The sequence below is a fragment of the Gracilinanus agilis genome, chromosome 5, assembly GCF_016433145.1.
Source record: "Gracilinanus agilis isolate LMUSP501 chromosome 5, AgileGrace, whole genome shotgun sequence".
In the NCBI taxonomy this organism is placed as follows: domain Eukaryota; kingdom Metazoa; phylum Chordata; class Mammalia; order Didelphimorphia; family Didelphidae; genus Gracilinanus; species Gracilinanus agilis.
The window spans coordinates 266534949-266554849 of record NC_058134.1 but is presented as its reverse complement, the minus strand read 5'-3'; the positions used below and the strand labels follow the sequence as shown (position 1 = coordinate 266554849).

The window sequence follows — 19901 nt, the reverse complement described above, 5'->3', positions numbered from 1 at the left end:
TTTATAATGGCACAGAATAGGTAATATGGAGATATAATGATACAGATGTATGAGTAAATTTTAATGCAGACATTGTTTATTTGTGTCTGGAGGATAATGAGTGCTGACAGGAAAAGGTTTTTGTACCACTTAAAAAAAAAGTTGTGATGAGTATTGGTGCTTTGAAATGTGTAGAGCCTTTTTTTTTTTAAACCATTTCCATTATAGTAAGTCTGCTCCTTAATGATAACTCATTTGAAAATAGACTTTGGAAAATTTTTTAGTAAATGATTATACCAAATGTTTATGATTTTAATTGTTACCGAAGTAAGTCTCTTATGATTTTCTACTCAAGAAAGCAAGATGAAAAGATAATAGTGAGAAATTCAGAGTTATTCTGAGTAACACTAGGACATATGAGCATTCATCACATACCATCCTAATATTTATTTTTCATTGTCTAATAAGGTAATTTCTATTGAAAATCCAAATGAGTTTGTCAAAGCAGATTTCTCACATCTAGACCTTATTTTAGAAATAACTTTTGGGAATTTAACTTTAAGATGATTTATGATGTATAATAGATGAATTTTTTTTTTTTATTTTTACAAAGAACAGAAAAAGAGGACTGCACATGGAATTGTGAACCTGCGCTACTTACCACTTTTTTTGGTATGTTTTAAATGGAACATGGTAATTCCAACACTGCTCAGCTTGTATGTGTCTCTGTCTGAATGTTCTGCTCTTTTCTGTTTTTATTTTTTTCAAGGGATTCATTGATGGCTCTTTTTTTGTGAGAGGGATGACCATCACTATTCCCCCCTCACCCCCCAATAATCCTCAACTCTTCCCCTTAATTACCATAAAAAAAGTGTGATACATTGGCAATGTCTGAAAATTTGTCTCATTGTACCTCTGCCCTGCCATCACTCTTTCAGGAGATGAGAATCATAATTCATCATTAGTGATTTGGAGTCACAATTGGTCATTCTGTTGATCAGAGTTCTTATTAAGTCTTTCATCGATGTTTTCCTTTACGGTGATAGATTTAACAGATGTGGCTCAATTAATAATGTTTCAGATGAAAATGGACAGTTAAAATAAATGATGGAAATACATTAATTCATTTTGAAACTTTTCCTTGATTTTACTGATGGTCTTCCCATTTCTAAATAACACTTGTTTTTCTGTTGGTTAGGCTTTTTTTTTTTTGCTTGAAATTATTTGATGTGTTACCTCCTTGAAGTTCCTACTCCCCATGTAAAACCATACTGATGTGTGGGTTTTTTGTTGTTGTTTTTATTTACTTGTTTGTGTTATCAGTTATAATAGTAAGTTGTTGGATTTGAAATGCTAAATACATATATATGTATATATATACACATATGTGTGTATTATATTCATACACAGATAAATTTATATATATATATTTCCTCACATATTGAGATTCTCTACATACTTCAGAATGAAACCCATTGAATTATCATTTTTAAAAAAGGTTTATGGCTACTTACATCACTGTTATACCCAGTTATGTTTATGACTTTATCTATGTTGGGCCTTCTATCTCTAGTTGATCTTTTCTTTGTAACAAAGGAAAACAGCTAAGTTTCTGATTAAGTTTCATATTTGTTGTTCCCAACTTCTTTGTTAGGTAGAAAGAAATTTGTTTTATTATCTGTTTTCTAGGAGCAATTTTGGACTTTGTGAGTGATGAGTTTGGCTGTCTTTTAGTTTTGTTTTCATGTACTTTATTGTAGTAATTGTATATGCCCCTGTGATTCAGCTTGCTTTATCCTTCATCTGTTAATACAAGATTTCCCATATTTCTTTGACTTCTTCATACATGTTGCTTCTTACTGTACAGTTATTCATGTGCCATAATTGGTTCAACCATTCATCAGTGATACTTGATTAATCAACCATCAAGCATTTATGAAATCTCTTAGTATATGACAGACGCTGTACTACAGGACTACAAAGACAAAAATGAAATCATCTCAGGCTCAGGGAGCTTTTTTTCCATGGGGAAGAGAGAAAAATACATATGTGTGTATATAAACATACAATAAAATATATCCAAGTGTATAAGTATAGAAAAGATATTGTTTCTAGTTTTGATTTTTACTATTAAATTTAGCAGCAGAAATGTATTGCTCTACAAAGGCTGCATTTATCTTATATCACTAGGAAATGAGGCTAGAAATAGTAAACTTTCTTTAATTTTAAGATCATTTCATTTATTCAAATTCAACACATATTGAACTCAGCTTTTATCAATATAGCATAGTTCTTGTTCTCAAGCATCATTGATCTAATTTAAAAAGTAAGTTTTTAACTTTTATTATAAGGTTATTGACAAAGTAGATTATAGTGAGCATCATAAAGAAGATTGGGATGCTATGGGGGTTCAGAAGGGAGCTATTCTAATTGCATCGAGGACCTAGGGTCGCCTTCATGGACAAAATGACATTTGAAATGGCCCTTGAAGGATGAGTAGTTTACATTAAAAAAATTTTTTTTATCATGAACTTGAGAACCTCAATAAAAACAACATTTCTATAGATGAAGAACAAATAAAACTTATCTACGACTGAAATTGAACTACTTGTTCTGTTTTTAAAATTCATTTACAGTTAATTCATTGTGGTGGTTCCAGAACCACTCTGCTTCTTTGCTTCTTCTGAACTTGCTTCTTTTCTCTGTGTATTTCTTTTAAAGTTTCATTTACTCTTCTTTTTTTGGTATCACTATCATTATCTTCCCTAGTAAATATCCCCACCCCTCCCATAAGGGTAATAAAACAAAACAGACATTGTGCCTGAAAATGTCATTTTTGCACTTCCAATCCATTGTGTTTCTGCTAAGAGATAGGAAGCATGATTCATCATCAGTCTTTTAGTATCCTCCTTTGTTATAGCATTGAATTCTTAAAGATTTCATAGTTGTTTTCTTTTACAAAGTTGGAGTCCTCACATAAATTGTTCTTCTGTTCTTGCATGTTTCACTTAGTATTGGTTAGTTTTTTAAAATTGATTTTTATTGATACCTTTTTAAAAATCATCTGTTTTCTTTTGTATTCTTCACTCCTACCCCAAGAGATGTTTCTTGTTATAAAGGAAAGAAAAACAGCTCAGTAAAACTAACCAATATATAAAAAGCCTGATATATTCCTTTTATATATGTATATTTTTATGTTCTTAACTCATGGTCTATCATTTTTACAAAGAAGTAAGAGGATATGTTTTTTCATATCTCTAGTCAATTTCTCTGTATTCAGTTTTGGTTGTTTTTTGGTTGTTTCCGTTGTTTTTGTGTATGTTGTTTTCTTGGTTCAATTTATATCATTTTGCATTAGGTCATGCAAGTTTTTCCATGCTCATCTAATCATTATGCTCATCATTTCTTACAGTAAAGTAATATTCCATTTCTTTTGTGTACCACAACTTGCTTAAGCATTCCTGAATTAATGGATAGATATCTACTTTGTTTCTAGTGGTTGGCTACTAAAAAAAAAGTTACTGCTTAAATATTTTGCTATATATGGAATCTTTCTTTTTGTCATTTACATGCTTGGTATATATACCTAGCTGGGTTCAAAGGGTTTGGCATTTTAGTAAATTTATTAGAATAATCCCAAGTTGTTTTCCAAAGGGGTTGGACCAATTCATGGCACTGCCTGCACCATTAGTGTGCTCTCTGCATCTGTTTCATACAAATATTTTCTTTTGTTTCTTACTATGAAGAAATACTATTACTTTATATTCATATACCATAATTTGTTTATTCATTCCCCAATTGATGGATACTTAACTTTGTTTAAAATTATTTGCTTTCTGGTTTTCTTTCAACTCCTTTGTTTTCATTTCATTTTCTGTTTTGCTCTGGCCTTTTCATTGGGATTGCTCAAAAATCCTTTCCTCTATTAAAAATCGGTTTTTTTTCCTTCACCCAGTAAGATTATATTGGACTTTACAAGTTCTTGGATGGAATTTTGTTTGTAAACCTTTTTCTTTTTCCTTTTGGAATGTTGTATTCTATCCCCCTTCCTCCCCTTATAATAGTTACAGCAAAGCCTTGGGTAATTTTGACTGTGGTTCTTTAGTACTTGATGTTTTGGATTCTTCAATTTTTTTCCCCCTTAATCTTACTTAGTCCTCAAATTGGTTCTCAGATTTGCTTATAACATTACCGAGTATTTTCAGTTTGAGGTTTCTTTCAGTAGGTGAATGGTAGATACTTTCTATTTCTCTTTTGTTTTCTGGTTTCAATAGATTTGGGTAGCTTTTTTTTTTTTTTTTTTTTTTAATTTTAAACCCTTAACTTCTGTGTATTGACTTATAGGTGGAAGATTGGTAAGGGTAGGCAATGGGGGGGGTCAAGTGACTTGCCCAGGGTCACACTTGGGTAGCTTTTTTGAAAGATATGGTATTCATGGTTTTTGTTTGATTATGATTTTTTTTAACTCTTACCTTTTCTCTTAGAATTAATACTAAGGATCCATTCCAAAGCAAAAGAGCCCTTGCTAGGCAATTGGAGTTGTGACATGCCCATGGTCACACATCTAGAAAGTATAAGGCTATGTCCTGATGTTTCTCAAATTGACTCTTATTTTACAGGTCAGTTGTTTTTGATAGTACATTTGATTTCGTTCTTATATTTTTTATGGAGTTACTGGGTTCTGATCATAGGGAACTTGTTACTTTAGTAAAGTTTTTGCCTCTTCTAAGTTATTTCTTCCCAGTTTTTTTTCTCTAGCATTTTAATTTCAATTCTAATTTCATTTGTAATCTCTTTTTATTTCTTGTAGCCATTTTTGTAGTCCTTGTGGCTAGCCATTTTTTTTTTTTTTTGGCTCTTTTTATACTTGTGGAGTTCCCCATTTTTTTTTGGTCTGGGCATACATACATACATACATACATACATACATACATATATACATACATATGCATTAAATCCAGAGTTTATCTACTGTGCTTGATTTTGGGTCATTAATTATTTATTTTCCTATTTACTCATATTTTCCCTGGTATGAATCCTTATTCAGCACTTGTAGGTTCAGGGCTATTCATCATGATTTGTATTGACTTCACTAGTATAAAGTCTCTTCTATCCTCTTGGGTTTTATCTCTCATCATAATTACAGACTGGATGGAGGAATATACATATTATCTTTATGTTGTGTATGTTGTCCCCATTCACCCCTTCCCCCCAATATGTATATAAGATCCAGGCTCTTCTACAATCTTCTTATAATCTTAATTGGAAATGAGAGATGAGGGGACAAGAAGCTGGCATCCATTTAAATCAGGGATATTTAACTTTTTTTTTTTTTTAATATCATAGACTTCTTTGGTAGTTTAGTGAAACCTATATAATCCTTTTCAGAATAATCTTGAATGAATAAAACAAAATACATAGAATCTTAAAGGAAGCCAATTCTATTGAAATAGTTATCAGAATGTTAAAAAAAAATCACAAACCCTAGGTTAAGAACTTCTCTAAATGCTCAGACTTTTATTTTAAACTTATTTCAAAAAAATATATTTGAAAAATGAATTTGGTACTCCCCTGTCATTTTAAACAAAGCATGCTAAATATAATTCTACTTTTTCTTGATACTTCAAGGTTATGATTGCAGTGAAGTGATATAGGCAGGAATTATTAAAGTGTACAGGGCCATTTGTTTCTATCCTACTTTTAATAGAGTACTGTGCTTTTAGTCTTTGGTCTGATAATTTTTTTCTATCTCCTTCTGTGTTATCACTCGTTGTTGCTTTCATTGTGCATGTCACTGGTAGTCCCCTGATTTTTTCCTCGCTTCCATTTTCATTGGCCCTTCTAGTCATTTGTGGAATGGGAAAACATAATCAGGTTATAAATAAGTTAATATTTTCTTTGTAAAATAAAAGCATATTGGAAGAGTGGAGGTATTTTCTTGGTAGTAAAAAGTATCCTATTGTATTACCTGGACTTGGTGACATGCCCAACTCCTTATTTGCGTCTGTCTGGGCCCTGGAGCAGTGTATAGTTTATAGTACTTTACAAATTGATATTTGTGATTTCTTCTTTTTCGATGTGTAGAAACCAAGTGAGGGTTAATGAGTCTCGGACACAGAATGACAAGAAACAGACTTACACCATGATGATCTTTCCAAACTTTGTCTGCTTTTAAGATTTGAAACCATTTTTGCTTACTTATTTTTCAATCGTTTCTGTGACTTAAGACTAGCAAAGTTGATGAAAGGTAAATATGAATTTGGTAGTAATATTTTCATAGACAGCATGGCAGAGCTGATAAAAGATGATAGATAGCCAGGATGGAATTGTAAATTCCTTGAGGAAAGGCACAATTTTCACTTTTGTGTTTGTTCCTTTGTCTGCACCCACTCTTTTCTGCCTGCTTCACTGGAAATGCTTAATAAATGTTTGTTGATTAATTAATAATGGTTAGAGTACTGATGGAGTTAGAAGACCTGAATTCGAATCCTGTTTCTGGTGTTTCCCAGCTCTGAACACTGGAAAGACACTTAATATGTCCAAGTCTCAGTTTCCTCATCTGTAAAAGTGAGGATATCTTCGGTGCTTCTCTCACAAGAATTACTGTGTGTGACTTGAGGCAGATGCTATTTGTAAAAGGCATATCACAAACTTTAAAAGCCTGAGTGTCACTTTCTCTTCCTGTTGTCTGCTGAAAGTGACTCTCACACTGGCCTGTCTGCAGGGCTAGTAAAAATCTCCCTGAGTGAAGGTGGAGAGCTTGTGAAATCAACATTTATTCATCAGAACTGTTAAAAGAGGGGCAGCTCCCTGGGCCCAGAGGCAGGTTGGCAGACTGCAGGTCCTGGGCACAAAGGGGCCCTCAGATTCTTCCTAGCTGTGTGACCCCTGATGACCCCAGGGCTCTAGTCTATATCACTCTTCTGCTGTGGAATGGATACTTAGTATCAGTTGATTTTAAGACAGAAGGTAAAGGTTAAAAAAAAAGAGGAATTGACAAAAGAAACAGTGGAACTTAATTATCCTGCCACATCAAGTAGGTAATAATAGGTATCTATAACTGATTGTTTCAAAGTTATTTTGAAGGACACTTTTTTCCTGGGGACAAGTAAGGTGAGTGTGGAGTTAGCAAGGCTTGAGTTCAGATGCTGCCTCAGATACCTTCTAGTCCTGTTATTTTGGGCAAATCACTTCATCCATCTCAGCTTCATTTTCCTCATCTGTAAAATAAAGTTATAATAATACATATCTCCCAGGATTGTTATGAGGATCAAGTGAGTTAACAATGTAAAGTGCTTTGCAAATCTTAAAGTGCTATTAAAGTTTAGCTATTATTACTACTTTTTCCATTTTTGGCTTTGGATTTAGGAATTCTTTGTGTCATCAAGGGGACATATTTATTGACTGATTTCATATCACAGTTATAAGAATGTTTGGAGATGTGAACTTTTGTTTTTTTTTTTTGTTATATCTAGTAGAAAATGGTTTTACATATTTAAAACTATGCAAACAACTACTCTGACATCTACCAAATTTACATATTAATTCTGTCTAAATTTATCAAAATGTTGTTAGAAATACATATTTGCACTTTCTACATTTCATCTTTGAATTTTATGACATAGTAGAAAGACTATTGGAATAGAGGTTAGAAGTTTGGTATCTAGTATTAGCTCTGCTGCTAACCAGTTCTGTGACATTGGGTGATATTCTTAAATCCTCAGTTTCTCCTACCTCATCTGTATATTGAGATTTTTGGCAAAAAGACCAAAAATCTCATCACTCAAATCCACTTAATTTTTAAGGTCCTTAAAAACTCTAAAAATCCATGAAATGAAAGGACCTCTTTTCAGAGTTGGGAAATAGAAGATTCAAAAATATAGTGAAGTTTTTGAGCATGGCATTTGGAGTTGGGGATGTGTTTTCTCAGTTTTTTCTACTATGAGTAGCAACTGCCTGCTTTGTCATCTGTATGTATTTACTTGTTTTTGGATAGTACTGCCTATATTACATACATATTATAGTTGTTCATTTTTTGACATTAAATATTGCATATATTGTAGCAAATACACTAATTTTTTTGCTGAGCTGTTTTTATATATACAGAAATGTCCTTTAAATTGGTGAAGGTTTTGTGTATGGTGGGTTTATGTGGTTTTGGAGAAAATTTTGCACTATATTATAGTAGTATCCCCTAACTAGTCAAAGCTGATTTATTTTAGGCACAATTTAAATGATAAATTTTCTAGTGTAATTATAGGTAATGCTTTTTTAACTTTTTCAAACCATCAGATTCAGCATTTCCATTTTTTATATGTGACATGGCAACTTTTCTTTATTAGAGTGCAGTTTTTATACAATGTATTTTTAGTGTATTCTAAAAATTGAATCTTTGCATGCAGACCAGTTAGAGAAGTTTAATGGTTACATAGAATTTGTAATACATTTCAGTTTGAGTAGCCAGTTTTGTGTGATATTACAGATATGAGCCTTACATTATTAAACCTTTACAAACATAGTATAAAATAGATTCAGAACCATAAAAATTAGTGAACAATAAAGTTAATCATGATACCTCATAGTAGCTTATTTTTATGTTAATTAAGTTATATGTTGTGGGAGAAAGGAGCATATTTCAGAGACTCAGATTTGAATTTATTAAATTCACTTAATGCTACTAAAATGATACATTTCAGTGCTTGTGATATTTGTAAGGTAAATACATTCTTCAAGTTAGTGTTTTTGTTTGCCCTTATATTTTTTAAAAAGTGGAGATTATGCTTTATTAAGAAAGAATTTGATAATGGCACGGGAATTAAAATTTAAAGTTGTATCCGTAGTAGTACTAGGATGCAAGACCTGCTTGTTCCCTTTAGACTGTATGTGAATGAAATCAAAGAAAACAGTTATGTTGAGATCTCTTGGTATAGTGGAAAGAGACCTGAACTTAGACTTAAAGGACCTAAATCTTGTTACTGCCATTTGCTTACTCTGTAACTTTGGTCAAGCCATTTTCCCACCATGGGCTTCAGTTTCCTCATCTATAAAATAAGGCATTGGACTTGATGACTTCTAAGATAATGTCCTACTCTGTCAATGTCCCTCTAACATAGTTAGTGCTTAGTATTGAGTGGAGGCATTGCAAGAAAGAACCTGCAGTTTTAGTATTGCCTTTGTGTATGACATATATTAGTGAGCAGCTCCAGTTTGTTATTGTTTATACTTGCAAACCTTAGTTTTGGTTTAATAGCCTTTCCACCCCCTCCCTTCCCCTCTTATTATTTTTAAGTTCTAATGAATTCCCTCCCCCCCTTCCCTTTGATTTATGAACTCCGCACCCCACTGCCCCCCTTGGTTTATCCCTTCTGACTTTATCTGTAGGGTTAGACAGAATTTGATATCCCAATGGATATAGCTACTCTTCCTTCTCAGGATTAATTCCGCTGAGAGTAAGGTTTAAGTATTTCCTATTAGTGCCTTCTTCCTCTCCTTCTTATAATAGTATTCATCCCTTCCCCTTCTTATGCCCTCTTTATGTGGTATAGATTATCCTATTTTTCTTATTCCTTCAAGTTACTCTTGGTGCCATCTTCTAGTCTCCCCCTCTTCCATTCCCCCCTTATCATCTTAGACCATTTAGTACTCCAACCTCTCCTTATGACTAATTCTTCTAATTACTATAATAGTGAGTACAATTTTTTAGAATTACACATATTATTTCTCCATATAGGAATACAAATAATTTGATCTTATTGAAGCCCTTGAAGAAGGCAATTTAAAGATAAGAGTTTTCTTTCTTTCCCCTTTCTTTCTTATTTACCTTTTCATGTTTTCTTGGTTTTTGGGGTTGGATATCAAACTTTCCATTTAGTCCTGGTCTTTTCTGTGCAAATACTTGGAAATCTTCTATCTTGATTTGAATGCCCATACTTTCCCCTGGAAGTATATAGTCAGTTTTGATGGGTAGGTGATTCTTGGTTGTAGACCCAGTTCTCTTACCTTTCTGAATATCATGTTGTAAGCCTTGCAGTCTTGTAGTGTGGAGGCTGCCTGACCCTGTGAAATTCTGATTGATGTTCCTTGATATCTGAATTGTCTCTTTCTGGCTTCTTGTAATATTTTATCTTTAACTTGTAAGCTTTTGAATTTGACTATACATTCCTGAGGGTTGTCTTCTGAGGATTTAGTGTAGAGGGTGTTCTATGGGTTCTTTCAATGTCTATTTTGCCCTCTTGTTCAAGGATGTTGGGGCAGTTTTCTTGGATAATTTCTTGTAGTATGATATCTAGATTTCTATTTGTCTCTGTTTTTTCCAGAAGACCAATAATTCTCCAGTTGTCTCTTCTTGACCTGTTTTCTTGATCTATTATCTTCTCATTAATTGCAAACCTTAAAGTGCTCTAGAGATAAAGACTAGTGTTATTATTGATCATTTATAACATAAAAATTATAAGTGAATAACGGTTAGATTTTTTTTTTATGTATACATTCCTTTTCTGCCAGGGAAATTTCTTAGATGACATCTAATTGGGCATGTAAATTATTTACATTGCAGAAGGTTAAACAACGTGGAGAAAAATCTTAATTGCTTGGCTAAAAATAAAAGTATAATTAGCAAAGGAGACAGTTTCTGTTGTTCCAGGTGATCTGTGGTTTTTTTCCTAGAGGAAGCCCAGGTTTGCCTTATTGCTTAAAGTGACTGGTTACTTCTCAATTGACTGAAACCATAATATTAAATAGAGATTGTTGTTATATAAAAATGGGGACGTTTAATTTGGAATCCAGGGGCTACTTGGAAGAAGACAATAGGATGTTCTCTATAGTTTGAAAGCCTTTTTTTTTTTTAAATTTCTTAGGAAAATTGTTTGAACATTAGGCTTAAGATTTTTTTGTGTGTGTGTGTTAATCTGCAAATAGTTGAAGAGAAGATAATGCTTAAGATGACCTCAGTTATTTTATAGTCTTTCAGAAACAATATGAGAAACATACATTTTTTAGTTGAAGGAACAAATTCAACCTGGAAGAAAGAAAACTAAAACAGAGAAGGGTAGGTCCAAAGTAGGAGGGATTTAATTTATCTTGAAAAGTTCAGAGAAAAACTTAAATATATGCTTGGAAGTACACCTGGTAGTTAGCAGTAGTTTTGAATGTCTCTTACTGCTTTATAGCATAATAAATTTATTTTAGTTTTTGTAGCTCTAATATTATGACTACGGTGTTTGCTTCATACCATTAGCTATTTTCTGGTTTTTATAATTCTTTTCATTTTTAAATTTATAGCATAACTATATCTGATTTCATCTTTTAGAACCTTTATTTAGCCCTTAAAATGTTTTTGTTAAGACTCCTTTCTAGTGTGAGTTTGCTTCTATAAAGGAAATGTCCTCTCTCTTCTGCCTTGAGTATAGAATACTTAACACTGGTGTTGTTTCATATCATATCATTTAAGAAATACCAGAGACAAACTTAGTCCTTGATCTTCTTGATGACAAATCTAGCGGTCTCTGTATACTTATGTGCAGTCTGGATATGCAATTTGTATTATTAGTGTATTCTATATTTCTTTTACTCCATCAATAATCACATTATTTTTGTGAATATTATGACTATTACTGTGAATTAACTACAGTGTTTGCACAGGTTTGAGAATGTCTTAATTTAACTATAAGCAAAGAGTAAAGAACAGATGGTTTCTATTTGTACAGGTTTTAGTGACTTTATTGTTATTGCTATTATTCTACTTCCCTTAATTTTCAAAGAATACTACTTTGTATTAGAGATTTTAGAACAATAAATAATGCTATATAGGAAAAGAGAAGCTTTCTAGCAAGAAGTCACAATGACAGAAATTTGAGGCTGGGTCTTGATGCAGTAATGAATTTGGAGTGTAATGTTGTTTAAAGATGCACAGTGTGTGTAAGCCACCTGTGACATTGCCATTGATCTTTTGCACTCAGTTGACAAGCATGTATTGAGTGCTTGTAACGTGCCAGGTATAGTTCTATAGGCAGCTAGGCAGCACAGCCAATAAGTTTGAATCTTGCCCAGACGTATACTAACTGAGATTCTGGGCAAGGCACTTAACCATCTTGGCCTCAGTCTCTGTAGATGTAAAATGGGAATATGTGAGATTATATATATAAAATAGCACCTGCCCCACAGGATTTTGGGAGGGATCAAATGAGATAATAGATATAAAAGTAAAAGTGCTTTGCAAACCTTAAAGCGTTTATAAATGCTAGCTATAATTATTTTATTATTAGTACTAGGGGCACAAAAATGAAAGAACTGCTCCCAGTGGGTCTAAGGAGGCTATATAGTATAAAGGCTAGGAACTGCACTGTGATTTTATTTGTATTGAGCAGTGATGTCAGACTCAAATAGAAAGGAATCCTTACAGGTCTAATATTGACTGAGAAATCCACAAATTAACATTATGTTGTATTGTATTTTTATTTATCTTGTTAAACTTTTCTTTTTTGTTGTTGAGTTCTGTCAGGTTATTTTTAACTTCATTTGGAGTTTCCTTGGCAGTGATACTGGGGTGGTTTGCCATTTCTTTCTCAAGCTCATTTTATAGATAAGGAAACTGAGATCAAAAGGATTTAAGTGACTTGCCCAAGCAGCTAGTAAATACCTGAGCCTGGGTTTGAACTCAGGTCCTCCTGACTACAGGCTTTGCATTGTATCTGCTATTTTAATCTAGTCGATGCTGCCTTCTGGAATTTTTCTGGCTACTTGGGACCTTAGGCCTGTGAGTTTAACACTTCAAGTAATAGAGGAAACTCTTCCAATGTAATTGACCATTTTCTCTGCTTTTTATAATGTTAAAGAATTATTTAGAGTAGTGCTTTATAAAGTTTTTGGTTTGAGGACACCATCACTCATGTAAAAATTGTTGAGGACCCAGAGAACTTTTGTTCATGATGGGTTATATCTCTTCATATTTATCATATTAAAAATTAAAATGGATAGATTTAAAAGAATACTAGTTCATCTTAAAGTGACGATAAACCCATTTCCTATCCACATAAATAACAATTTTTAATGATTAAACTCTATTTTCCAAAACCAGAAAAACTAATGAGAAGAGTGGTGGTGTTTTACTTTTCTTTGCAAATTTCTTTAAAGTCTAGTCTAATAAAAGACAGTTGGATTCTCATATCTACTTCAATCTGGTTGGCTGGCATATCTAGCCTCATGCAGATATGTAGTCAGAAAAGGGAGAGGACTGTTTTAATAGGCAAATGACATCATTGTATTATTATAACAATATCTTTCACATTGTAGAACCCCTGAAAGGATTTTGGAGACTCCCAGGGGTTTTAGGACTACACTTTTAAGATCAGCTGGCTTAGGGAATGGAGAGGTTAAATGACTTACTTGGAGACCCACAGTTGTAGTATGCATCCTAGGCACATCTTGAACCCAAAGTACTCCAACTGGCAGTCTCTATCCATTCTACTACACTGTCAGAAGAATATTCACAATAGACCGGGGAGACCCTGGAAGATGATAGTATCACCAAAGACCTTATGAGCTGTGAAGGAAATTAGACATTCTAAGAGGTGGAAGTGAGAAGGGAGTGCATCCCAGAAATAGAGGGACACACAGCCTTTGCAAAGGTATCCAGATAGGAGATGGAACATTATGTTGTCAGGAATAGCAAGAGGGCCAGTTTGGTTGGAATGTAGAGTTTTTGAAGGGATGTAGGCAACTTGGAGTCAGGTTATAAAAGGTCTTAAATGCCAAGGGAGTCTTTATTTGAGGCTAGTAGTAATAACAGAGACACTGGAGTTTACTTCAGCAGGTGCGGTGGTGTATCAGATATTAAGGCCATGCACAGCTCTAAAAGGAAATAAGGTAATTTGAGAAAAGTCTGTCATTCTGTGGCTGATTCATTAGGGACTTGAAATAATAAATGATCATTGCCTGATGTGCTCCTGACTTCTGCACTGTTCATTTAAGGTTTGTCTTGTGTTATGTGGATTTGTCTTAAAGCCTCTTTCCTTTCCATCTAGCCTTGGGAAGCTCCTTGAGGTCAGGAACTTTGTTATTATGTTTCATCTTTGCACCCCTTCCACAGTTAACAAGTGATGTTTAAGTTAATAGCTCTAGCTGTACTTGTTGGGATCCATGAAGAAGGAAGGCCACTATCCTATTAGGTGGCTCTTCTAGTGGACTTAGGGAAAGACAAGGATGAAAATTAGCCCCGGGAAGATGTAACAGGCTTGGGAAGAGAGCGCTTCTTTCCGCTCGTGCACTGCTTTTGGAACAATTGAGTCTGTCATTGCTGCAAAAGGCGCATCTGTTTGAACACCATAGCCAGTGATGCTTTATGGCTGTGAGTCATACAGTGTCCTCATCTCCATTGACTCAAAAGTGCTGCTAACCAAAGGGGTAATGACAAGATACATGGGGAACGTAGGAGGAGAGGGATGATATGGTATTTGTTATGCCTAAGCACTCTTTACAAATACTGCCTATGATCTTCACAACAACCCTGGGAAGTGGATGCTGGCACGATCCTCATTTTATAGTTGAGGAAGCTGCAGTAGATAGGGAAAGCGACTTGCTCTGGGTTACACAGCTAGTGAGGTCACATTTGAACTCAGGTCTTCTTGAATTCATGCCCAGAGCTCCATCTATTGCCAACAATGACTTGTACTTGTAATAGTAAATTTTTGTTACTATGAAGTGCCTGGTAGCAATGAGATTATAGTATACCCATGAGAGAGCTGATTGAGTATCAGAGTAATCCTTGTGCTACCTTTATCAGTTATTATGAGGAAAAGGAGGAAGGAATGAGGAATAAGCATTTATTTCAAATATTACCTCATTGATCTGCACAACAACTCTGATGTTGGTGTTAAAATGTTGCTACTGTCCTCATTTTACAGTTGAGGAAACAGAAGCAGGCTAAGTGACTTCCCCAGGGTCACTGAGCTCGCACATAAGTGTGAAGGTGGATTGAGCTATCCAGCACTTTATCCGCTTGCTACCAGCTGCCTCAGGAGTGCTTTGTAAATTGCCAAGCACTGTATACATGTTAGCTACTAAGACTGCAACATGTCTGATTCTGCTTCATGTCCCTTGTGTGAGCATTTATTAAATACCTACTAAGTGATAGGCACTGTGCTACATGTGGGAAATGTTTCAAGAAATGCAACTACCCTTGCCTTGAAGGAGTTTACATTCTTAAAAACAAGTATTAATGTGTTTGTATCTCCCATCTCTGCTCTCCCTTATAATAAAGAACTTAAAAAAGGAAAGCAGATCAGCTACAGCAACTGAGGCATCCACTGAGTCTCAAAGTATCTGCAGCATTCCACATTTCTAATCTTCCACCTCTGAAGAGAAGAGAGAGAGAGTCAAGCTTCTAGGTAAATGAACAACATTTGGTTTCATGTCTTTGTTCTTTCTGTATGCATTGTTCTAATCATCATTTATGTTATTTTCCTGTTCTAATTTTCTTTCATAAATTCCTATCTTCCCGTGGTTTTTTTTAAATTGTTCATAAGTCAGAAATTCTTAATGTAGTCATTGATGATTATGCTCTACAATTTCTTTAGCTATTCCTCAATTAGTTGGCCATATATTCTCCTCACTGGGGAGAAAACATTATGTATGCAGAAAAATACAAAATATATACAAAGTAGCTTATGGGGGGTGGGGAGCTGTAGAAACTAGGGAGGAAGATTTGACTGATCAAGATAGTTTTTTTTTTTTTTAATTTAAGGAAATGGCGAATGAGGGAGTTGTGAGGTAATCTAGGGATTGTATTAGGCAGATGGGAAGAGGAAGGACATTTTAGGCAGAGAGGCAGTGTGGTAGAAGTGGGAAGAACTATGCTTTAGGAATACCAACTTGGCAGCTATGTGGAGGCTGGTTTGGAGAGGGCATTGAGAACTTTCATCAGAGGGATTGAATTCATTCTATTTCTTTCCCTCTACTTACTAAGGCAGGAAAGCATATTATATCTTAGGAGGATTTTCAGCCAGTTAGGCAACAAATAATAAATAATAAATAAGGTAAGCACCTGCTAAAAGCAACTCTGCTGGTGATGGGGAGGGATACTAAGATAAAAATGAAACTGCCTTTGCCCTGAAGGAGATTCCATTCTCTCAGGTGTGAGAAGTGACTTACAGGTACTCTTTGATATACATGGATAAGTATCTAAAACTGAAGTACAAAGTAATCTTTTTTGGTGGACTCTAGTGCCACATGTTGCAGGTGTCATCTGAGCTGAGCTCTGAGGGAATCTAGGGACTCTGAGAGGCAGAAATGAGAAAGGAGTATGTACCAGAATAGGGAATGGCCATGTATGAAGAGTATGAACTGTAGAGTGTATATATGGTAAGCTTACAAAGATACTTTAGAACCAGGTTGAGAAAGACTTTAATTAGCAGAGAAGGTTCAATTTGATCCCAGAGGTGATAGGGAGCTAGAGTTTGTCAAGGAGGGGAAAGAGATATCCCTTTGACGGCTGTGTGAAGGTTGGATTAGAGGAGGAGGCTTATTAGGAAATTATTTCAATAGTTAGCATAAGATGGAAAGGGGACTTGAACCTAGTGGTGGCTAGGTGAGTGGAGAGAAAAGAATGATCATGTTCATGAGCTGTGAAGGTAGTGGGATAGAACTGGTTATGGATGTTTGAGGTCAGCCTGGATGAACATCAAGGTTTTCTGGTTAACTCAATTATATTCAGTAATCCAGAAGATCTGTGTTTTAGGGTTATTCTTTGCCTTAGTTGACAGGCTTTGTGAATTTCTGTATCTTGATTCCCTCTCTCTTTGGGCCTGGACCCTCCCCCTGGTGACTTTTTCTTGAATGATTGAAATATAGTCTGCCACCCAAATCAATATTCAACGTCTTCCCAGCTTTGGAGAGTTAGCCAAAGTTTATACTACACTGGCATAGCCTGTGAATCTCCATTTCACACCGTGATGGGACCCTGGAATAGGACTTTAGTGGAGGAAATTAACTTGAAAATTAATGATCCTGGTTGGTTCATTTCCTAAGCATACATGCAACAAACATCCTGCTTTTTTACTTCAATTTACATGCAAATACCTCTGCTTCCCAGTTCATCAGATTCTTTGAATGTGGGCTATGAAGGATAAAGCATTTCTTAAGCTCTCTACTATGTTCCAGGTGCTCTGCTTAGCTATTAGAGATATTTCCTTTGATCCTCAAAATAGCCCTAGGGAGGGAGGGAGGTTCCATTATTATCTTCATTTTACAGTTGAGGAAACAGACAGACAAAAGTTAAATGACTTGTCCAGAGTCACACAGCTAGGAAGTGTCTGAGACTGGATTTGAACTGAAGTCTTACTGACTCTAAGCTCATCTCTATCCACTGCCCAGTGGGCTGCCTAACTCAAATAGAGCCTTTGAGCTGCACATTATATTTTATCATATTTTTATTTCTTTTGTTAAATACTTCCCAGTTACATTTTAAAGTCTGTCAGGAGTAGTGGGGGAGTGTGGTGGGTCATGTATTTGACTCTTCTGATTTATACCATCCTTCTGCCTTAGCCATTCACTCAGATAGATGATCATAAAGCTTTGATCTCTCCACCACATCCATAATCACTGTACTCTTCCATATTCAAAATTATCCGCAAGTTTGAAATTCTCTCTGAGGATAAATGGTCCTTCTAGCTCTCCACACCTCTCATCTCTCTTAAACCATCCTCAATAAAATTGATGTATCCATAGGGAGTTCCCACTTCTTCCCAGTTCCACCTCAACATCATCTCCCATTTTCTCTTCCTTTTCTCATGCTAACACTTCGGCTTGTGGCCCTGACCTCCTCTAACTTCTCCTTATCTTTTACTCACAGACATGTCCACCTCTCCTCCATTCTTAGGAAAACTTTGCTTGACCCTACCCTTAGCTCAAGCTATCTTTCTAGATCTCTCCTCTCTTTCAAACTTAAAAATAGATGGCTGTGCTTGTTGTGTCTACATTCTTACCTCTATGTCTTGCATTCTGGTTTCCAGTCTGACTTCCATCACACGACATCCTTGAGCCTGGGATCTCTGAGGTTGACCTTCCTTGTATCCCTAGCACTTAACACATAGGAGACACTCTAAATGCTTGTTGACTTGGTGGCTTTCTTGTTAATTCTAGTGGCCTGTTTTAGGTCCTCATTCTTTGTGACTTCTTGCCCAGACACTGCTGGCTTCCTGCAAACCCCTCCCTGTGTTTTTGGGACACTCCTATTCCTAGGTTCTTTGGGTGACAGCCTTGTCTCACCTGACTTACCTTGCTGTATCCAGGGCCCTGGTAAGAATTCTCTTCCTTCTTCACTAGGCTTCAGTCAGATGGTGTCATAAGCTATTTCCAATACATAACTTTCCATCTCCAGACTCTGCCTTCTCACCTGCTTTCCTTCCTTACATCCCTTCTAGTCTCAGCTAAGCCATCCCCTTTCAAGTGGCTATTTCTGATTTCCTAGCTTTAAGGTCCCAAACCATTTTTTTATATGATTATCTATGAACGTATAGCATCCTTCCCAGAAAGATATAAATTCCTTGAAGGCAGGGTTTGATTCAATTCTTTATTTGTAATCAATTAAAATGTGTATTTCTAGTACAGTTCTTGGCACATCGTAGACACTTCAGTGGTTTTAGATGGATCGATATATATACAAAATTTTGGATTAGGTGATAGGAAAAGAAAAGTAGGTCATAATTCCTGCCCTCTTAGAAGTACCTACTATGTGCTGAACACTAAGCTAGATGTCTTACAAGATTGAAAAATGATATAGTCTTTGTCTAAGAGGAATTTGAGTCACTGAGAGAGGCAACTAGATGAGACAGTGGATAGAGTGCCAGGCTTGGAGTTAGGAAAGCTCATCTTTGAGTTCAAATCTAGCCTCAGGTACTAGTTATATGATCTTAGGCCAGTCACTTAGCCCCGTTTGCCACAATTTCTTCATCCATAAAATGACTCGGAGAAGGAAATAGCAAACTACTCTATTATCTTTGCCAAGAAAACCCGAAATGGGGTCACACAGATTTGGATATGACTGAATAACAAACAATAACAAGAGGCTATTACAGATTAATCTAAGAAGGCTATAGTCATTGACATATCCTACTTAATGCTTTCATCATCAGGTCAGTGGATCACGCATTCATCTTGGAGTTAAATATGTTCGAATCCCCTCTCATATGTGATATGTGATCTTGATCGAGTCATTTAACCTCTCTGCTTCAGTTTTTTCATTCACAGAATGAGGGCATTGGATTTAATAGCCTCCAAAGTCCCTTTTAGCTCCAAATTTATAATCCTATAATCCTCTCACTTCTGACTCAACTCCAGATTGTTAGATAGAATAAACTTCTAATTAGTCTCCCAATAATCCACATAGTTTTTCTCATCTGTTTTCTCCACATATCCTTAAAATGCATTTCTCTCTTAGAGAATCCTTCATTTCCTTTAAAGCTCAGCTCAGGTGCCATTTTTCTACTAGGAAGCTTATCCTGACTCCCTAGTTGCTAGTGCTCTCTCTCCCTGGAAATTACTTTGTTTATATGTGCATCTATTATCTATTTGATTTTCTATGTACATGTTTCCCCCAATAGATTCTAAGTACCTTCAGGGCATGTATCCTCAACATTTGGTAAATCATTATTATTATGTAATACAAAAAATTGTATAACAAATGATAAGTGCATTTTTTGTTGAATGGAATAGAGGGAGGGATCAGAGAAAGCGTCATGTAAGAGGTCACATCTGAGCTGATCCTTGAAGAAAGATTTCAATGGGATAGAAAAGGGGATGGGGGATCAATTTCATGCTTAATGCATAGAATGGTTCTCGTGGAGAAATCATGAACCAAAAGTAATGGAAGTACCTTGGACCAAGAGTTAGAAGACTGGACTCTTGTCCTGGTTCTATCACTGGAATCA

The 19901-nt window shown here is 35.2% G+C and overlaps 1 protein-coding gene across 2 annotated transcripts in view; it reads left to right on the top strand.

Annotated features, from left to right (window-relative positions):
- The first annotated feature begins 591 nt into the window (after nt 1-591).
- CNOT2 (CCR4-NOT transcription complex subunit 2) overlaps nt 592-19901 on the top strand; it is a 183016-nt gene continuing 163706 nt past the window's right edge. For both annotated transcript variants that reach the window (XM_044678084.1, XM_044678083.1), the window contains exon 1: nt 592-651. The gene's annotated coding sequence lies outside the window, so the exon portion shown is untranslated. The remainder of the gene's footprint in view (nt 652-19901) is intronic.